This window comes from Lactuca saligna, chromosome 6 (assembly GCF_052625555.1).
Source record: "Lactuca saligna cultivar CGN05327 chromosome 6, ASM5262555v1, whole genome shotgun sequence".
In the NCBI taxonomy this organism is placed as follows: domain Eukaryota; kingdom Viridiplantae; phylum Streptophyta; class Magnoliopsida; order Asterales; family Asteraceae; genus Lactuca; species Lactuca saligna.
The window spans coordinates 127,240,589-127,248,629 of NC_136422.1; positions in this window are offsets into that span (position 1 = coordinate 127,240,589).

Genomic DNA, 8,041 nt, shown 5'->3' on the forward strand with positions numbered 1-8,041 from the left:
ATTAAAATGACGTGATTAAGGAATTTCTTTAAAAATTCATAACTTCTTTATCTGACGTCGGTTTTTGCTAGACTTTTTACCGTTGAAATACTATTGTCGAGACCTTCGATTCTCGTTTAGGTCATCCCGGCCAAATGTCGCTCGATCTCCGTTTCGAGTTTTTAGCTGTCTGTTGCTAAGCTGAACTTGGAAAAATCATAACTTCAATATACGAAGTCGGATTTGGGCGTTCTTTTTACGTACGATCATGGTTTAATGAGATTTAAACATAGAAGAATTTAAATAGAAACTTTTTGGACATTTTATTATCAAAGTTAATTTTATTAACTCAAAAATGTTTACAATACTTGACCTATTAGGCCATTACAAAGAGTTGAAATATCGGGTTATCACAGACAGGCCCATACCAGATACAAAATAGGGCTAAGAGACGAGCCCAAGACGCAACACCATATACCCAACATATACTTTTGACCATGTGATCAGTGAAAAGACTTAGATTAACAGTGGTACTGGTATGTAGCCTCTGTCCATGTAGAGCATGTGTCGCAAGAGAATGACTTCTATTCTATGGCATTGGCAGAAGGTTAGATAGGGTTGAAAGCCTGGAATCTACTAAAATGTTTAATCATAAAGTGTATGTCTTCTGTGCCATTTGGGCCGAAGTTTTATTGATGTATATCAAGTATGTAAATTGTTATGTATCATAGATTGTATATCTTTGAATCAAATCATTGATTGATATGGAAAGCTTGTCACATGATTCACATATGTCTTTGTTGTTCCGTGTTCATCTTTGCTTCTGCCATATTAGAGTATATATATGGCATAACGCTATATTTTATCTATTATTGAACTCACTAAGCGTCACTGCTTACCCCTCTCGTGTTTAAAAATTGCAGGTAATAAGCAAGAAGTATAGCTGTATACTGTTGGTAGATTTAGAATAGTTTATACTATTACTTTTGTACTTGGATTTATGTATGTATATGAATAATAGATTTCTGGGTAGTTATGTAATATACTAAAACATAATCGGTTTGTATCCAGTCTTTTTTAATTAAACTATCAATGTAAAATATTGTTTATAAATATGCATGTAGCATGTTTTGAAGTAATTTGGAGTAACTTGGAATAATAATGTTTCAATTATGAATGTGTGGGTCTTTCATAACAAAAGCTCAGAATCGATTTGAATAACCCTTCATTTGTGATTCGATTTGGTAGAAACTCAATCAAATATGAAACAACTAATTGGAAAGGATAACGTTCTAACACCTCACCTCTTTTATCCACATTTGATACATTTGAAAGATAGATCAATACATGATCTCTTTGCGTCATAATCACTTGTGTCTATTATCCAAAAATATTCTAACACTTCTACCAAAATGTTATAATGACCTTTGTGTGAATTGGAGAAATCCATAAACAAACATGTGTAAATAATCAACCCAAAACAAATATGAGACAACCAAATGGTTAAAATACACTCTACACACGATGTTACTAAACCAATACATTATACATATTGTCCTTCAAATAACATACAATAACTATAGCATCTAATACAATGCATGATCTAACCACTTATTTTCCCAATCACCATAGTGAGATGTAAAATTTGTTTTTCTGAGTGATTTAGCTAGAAACGTATTGGGGTTAATGATAGGGTGTTTGGTGAAAACCATGTGCCACGAGGTAGGGAATGGGTACCCACGTTGTGGGATGGCATTATGAAGAGTGCATTAATCTCGTGCGTCACGATGTGGCAAGCTTATGGTCATGGTGTGGTAGCCACATGGGAGCTTAACTCTAATTCTGGGGTTTGCGCCCCTATTTAAGGGAAGTAAGTGCTAGTGTTTGCACACCCTTAACCTCCATCACCTCCCTTTCACCATCCAAGAAACCCTAGCCTCCATTTTGACATTGTGAGCTCTTTGTGTTGATTTTATCCCCTTGGAGAAGAAGATGGTGTTATTGGTACATTGTTTTAGATAGTAAACCTCTCCCTCATCATCTTATGCTATTTATGGACTCTTGTAAGTCCTCAAGATCTTGCCTTTCTCATATTATCATGCTAGATCTAGGTTTCTACATACTTCTCTCCATGTTTGGGTAGAGTTGAGTGCATGAATTAAATAATGTTGGCAACTTTATCAATTATTGAGGTCCCTAGGTGGACATATGTTCTAGATATGAAGTTTGTTGGTGTATTGAGCTCCATGGATGAGATCTTAGTGTTATTTCTCCATTTTTGACCTAGTTTGGGTGCTAGACTTGCATCGGATATGCATGATTGAAAAGAATCAATTTTTATGCTATGTTAGACCTTGTGAAGCTTCCTAGAAGATTTGAATGGGTGGATTAGTGGATTAAGAGCTTTATCCATTAGGTTGTGAAAGCTTAGTTTTCACGACGTGACAGTCTGTTTGCCACGATGTGGCGACTGGGGGGTTGCCCGACTAATTTGTCAAGAAGCTGCCACGACGTGGATACCTATTGAGGTTGACTTTAACCATTGAAATTTTTACCACAGTTGACTTTAGTCAATTTAAGGGTTTGATAATATAGACTGAAAGGGTACTTCTGATCAGTGTTGTAAAAATAGGTCTAGATGGTCGATTAATCGGTCAAACTCGGTCAAAAACGGTCAAAATCAGTAAAAACCGGTCAAAATCGGCTCTAATCGGTTAAATTCAGAAAAAATCAGAAATTTTGACTTTTTTTGAAAAAAAATCTATTAGTGTTAGTGATATTAATCTATTTTGTTATATTTTTAATAAAATTGTTATATTTGTTATATATACAGTTTTCCTAAAACTAATTTCATATAATTTATCCAATTCGAGTACTCCCCGAATACTCCCCGCTTAGACCGAATACTCGCTAGGCGCTAGTCGACCGCCTTGGTAGTGCCTAACTAGTTTTTCAACATTTCATTGGATAGGTTTCGAGCCTCATTAGAACAAACAAAATGACAGTGGAAAAAACAAACAATTTGATCTAACACTTAAAACATATGAATCTAAGCTCAAATAATCTATTCAACTTATTAGAACTAAACTATTAATGTGATTATTCCAAGTATACTAAATATCATCCATGTAACGATCATGGCCGGGATTCTTACTCTTAGATCCATTATTCAGATCACTAGAATTCTGATAAAAAGAACTTTCTAGTTTACTACAAAAAGGATGATCATTGGCAATCTCAAAAATATGATTTTCAATATCAAAATATATAGAATAACTGTCCCCATTAGCATCTTTCACTAAAAAAGTATCATCAAAGAAAAAAAATTCGAATGTCCTCGACGCCAAAAAAAAAGATCAACCATACTGTAATTGTCATGACCACCCCAACCCTGAATGTTTTTATCCGTATCATATCTATTCGGATCTTTACTTTCACTGGCAGTTTCAATAGGACCGAGACTGTCCATTGATTTATTTAGCCTACATCTGTGTTCGAACTCCTTCATTCCTTTTGTAACACCGTGTTTTAGATCGTTCCTTAATTCGAGGCCGTTACTCGAAGTTCAATCACGAAAATGGTTTTGGGCTTTGAGGGAAGGATGTTTAGGCCTTATTGAAGGTTAATAATGTTGGTTGTGCGGCCCAAACCCTTTGATTTGTATGTTGTACCAAAGGGTAGAAAGGGAAAAGTTAGATCTTCCGGTTGGCGGTAACTCAAAAGTATCTAGATATAATTTTGGGGCTCTTCAATACCTTTCAAAACATATAAAAAACGCCGAAAGCGGAGTTGGAACGAAGAAGTTATGACTGTTTGGAATTAAGCTGGACTTGGGAGTTGATAGTTGATAGCATGATTTTGTATATATATATATATATATATATATATATATATATATATATATATATATATATATATATATATATATATATATATATATATATATATATATATTTATACCCTTAAGGGTATATAAGCTTAGGTACCCAAACTCACCATATTATATCGTTCTATATCATATATAAACATTGTAATTGTTCAATGTTCTTATAATTCAACTTTTAACTTGATCTAACTCCAAGATGTTTATAAATTTTACATTTATCTTCATTTTACATAATTTTCATTTTTAACTATAATATATATAGCTTAGTAGGTCTTCGGCATACATATGTAATATAAGAGGAAGATAATAGTGAAATTTCAAAAATCTTGAAAGTAAATCAAATTAGGGGTTGAAGTTTAAGACATTATAATGATTATATCAAACAAAATGATGTATTATGGTAGGTTTGGGTACCTAAGCTTATATATCCTTAAGGGTATATTCACTTTTCCCATATATATATATATATATATATATATATATATATATATATATATATATATATATATATATATATATATATATATATATATATATATATATATATATATATGCAATCGTTTTCTTTTACTTTTAACATTTTTAATATTCTTTTTGCATTAAATCGTTAGATTTATTGTTTGAATATTTTTACTTAAGCTATTTTTGTGCAGATTTTTACGAGCAAGATGATATTTTGGAGCATTGTTAAAGCCACATTGAATGCGTTGCAAATAAGATTGAAATAACGTAGAAAAATCCGGGAACGAAAAGAAAAACAAAGCGATATAAATTAATTTTTCGAATTTTGACAGCTTTACGTGACTTTCTTCAAGCGATCAGACGGAGGGGCAATCGTTATCCTATTTAGCTGAAATTTTATGGACATCTTCCCATATTCAATGTCACAAAAAAGAAATCAATTCAGACAATTTTTGATATTATTTTTAGCCTCGTGAACAGCTGGGTAGAAGGCTGCTAGCATCAAATCTTGGCAGCCCAATAGAGCGTATCTATTAGCCCATATTTGAATTTCCAGCAGCTCATTCTCTTTATTAAATCAGCACCCCAAAAAAAGTATTGCAACCCATTTTGAGAATTGCCCACTTTGGAACTCCTTGTTTGCTGGGAATTGAAACTCAACATCAAAACAATAGGGCATCTTTATTCTTCCGCCGGCAGTGGGGAGATACCGTGCATATGGAGAGTTGACTCTCTGTTATGTTTTAACTCCTTATTTATTTTTCTTTATTTTTGGAACATTGTAATTATGATTTCACAGTCATAATTTGTTAATGAGTCATTTATCTTTGTAATTAGATTAGATTAATTTTTGTATTAATACTTAAATTATGGATGAAATTTTTGGAGCAACAAGAAGTGATGATTTCAAGAAGCTTTGTCATCTTCGTTTCGTAATCGGTATTGGTATAATTTCTATTTTTTTTATTGTTATTATTATTTTGTATAGTTATTTTTTATTCCTAATATTGGGTGAATCTATGGAATAATTAATTGATTAGGAATAGTTTTGTGTGGTTTTGATGGTTTGCTATGAAAATATTTTCTAGTAAAACATCTATTTATGTTCATATGTCTTTAATCATGAGTTTAGATATGTAAATGTTTAATTAGTTGGTTAATTTCTTGATTACATAATAAATCATCAAATTAACAAGTGACAAATGGTTCTTGTGATTGATTATCTTTCACACAATCATGAGGATATTTCCTCCAACATGGTAGTGAAACCATTTTGATTCCTTTTGGATTTGGTGGCTTTTAAATTTTAATGCTAGTTAATTTTCCTTAATTACATGCTTCATGGAAATTATGAGTTTAACTAAGAAAATATGTTATGAGCTTCTCTAATCATTCTATTAACTAAGAAAAGTTTAGGTGATCTAAAGCTTCTTAGATTGCTATACCCAAATTAGTATCCATTAAACTCATTGCACCACAAAGTTATGATAATTAGTCAAATAGTTGAACTTGTGATTTATCCCGATATTGGAATGTTTTATTTTATAGATTTTGTATTTTTTCCATTTTTGTTATTTTTGTAAAATAGTTTTTATCTCATCTAACATTTAAAAACCCCCATATCATTGTATATTTTTATTTCATAGAATTGAATGCTTAGATTTGATTCGAACCATTCCCTGTGGATTCAATCTGCATTACCACTATTACAATTCATTTTTGTATGTCATCATAATTAAGGTTTATTTTATTTTATTTGGTGGTCTCGACACCCACCAATAATATGATGGGCGTATATGATGTGTATGCAGGTCGTACATCATTAAAGAAAGTGGCAGGGACTCCTTTGAGTGTGCAGGGCGTACATAAGAAGTGCACATGGTGTACTTATGTAAATCTAAAACCCTAATTTTTAGGTTTTGGACCATGTTTAAAGGACCTTCAAGTCTTGAGATCTCCCTTACCTTTAGCTTCCACTCCCTCTTTCTATTAACTCGAAACCCTATGTAACATCCTAAAAATCACAATTAATTTTAACTTTTCAAAAAAACCCATAACCATAAATGTTTGCAAAATCATTGTTTCAAAAGTGTAATTTAGTAATCAGAGTATCCTAAAATCTGACAACATAAAACCAATGGATGTACACGATCACACCTTCGCCTTGCCACAATCAACAAAAGTGCCTGAAACAATAACTTGAAACTGTAAGCCAAAGTTTAGTGACTTCCCCTAAAGTACCAACACACACAACATATAACAGCTTATACTGCATCCACAACTACCAGACTAGATTACCGCTGAGCCCACAATAATAGTCTGACTTGCCCTTTGAGCCCACATCTCATATCTAGACTGCTCCTGAGCCTACAACATAAGTCTAGCTTGCCTTCCAGGCCCCAAATTATGTATGGCTTGCTCCTGGGTATGTTAGCTACCACACCAAGCAACACTACCTCAACCCAACCATACTATGTCGACATATACATAAAATATAACATATATATATCCAACAAATAGATCTACAAATCACTACCGCATATTACATCCTATTTACCAGGATACCGATCTAACAGATAACTATAAAATATAAACATCCTCTATACCATGATACATAATCTAATGGTCCGACATTGGTGCCTTCGACCCACAAGTAGAGTAAGGAAAAATCACCTCTCAGTCTGAACAAATAGTTGAATAGGTCTCTATTATGAAGCTCAGATCTACCCATCACCTACTGATCAAATAGTGACCAATCTCAGATACAATTCAAAATGCCATAAATACCCTTAGGTCCAACTTGGTCAAATTCCAAAAAGTCAAAAAGTTAAACTTGGTCATTGCTGAGTACTCCTAACGTACTCAGATTGTACACTTAGTATACACAACTTGACCAGAAAACGAGATGGTTGACCTCGAACGCTAGGTGTTCCTATGTAACACTAAGCGTTCCTAGGTAACACCCTATGTTCATAAGGGATTTATTCATTTCTTATTAAGAGCTTAATCCTTAAGCTCTTTTGTCCATAATCCAAATCCAACCCTAAAATAACATCCTTAACCATAAAGTTTCCAACTTTATGGTCTTGCATGGCCATTAAGTGTCTAAACACAAAAACCCTAACTACTTAACCCATTAAGACCTTTTAACTCATGCATGGAAGGAATCTAACAACCAAGATTACATTTTTATGCTTCTAGATGCTCCAAAACGTTTGAAAGGACGGCTTATATGGATTAGAGTAATCCATACTCATAATACCAAGCTTATGGGACCAAAAGAACACCATTTCATAATTAAACAAGATGTAAACAACTCTTAATCAAGTTCAGAGCTTTTTACCTCCAAATGATGCCAAATGATGTTGCTATTCTGGATCTAAAGAGTTACATTCCTCCAAGATGATCTTTTCTTCTTCCTCGAGAATGCTCTAAAAATGGATTAAGATCTTGTAACTCATGCATGGATAGAATCTAACAAACCAATATTACATTTTCATGCTTCTATATGGTCCAAAATGTCTGAAAGGACAACTTATATGGATTAGTGTAATCCATACTCATATTTAACATCCGAATTTTCGAGTAAAAAAAGTGGTTTTAAATTAAGTAATTTATAATAAATCACTTACTAAAAACATTATTGATATCATATCCATCCATAAACCATCATAAACATGTCTAAAAAACAAACATCGAGCAATAATAAAAATC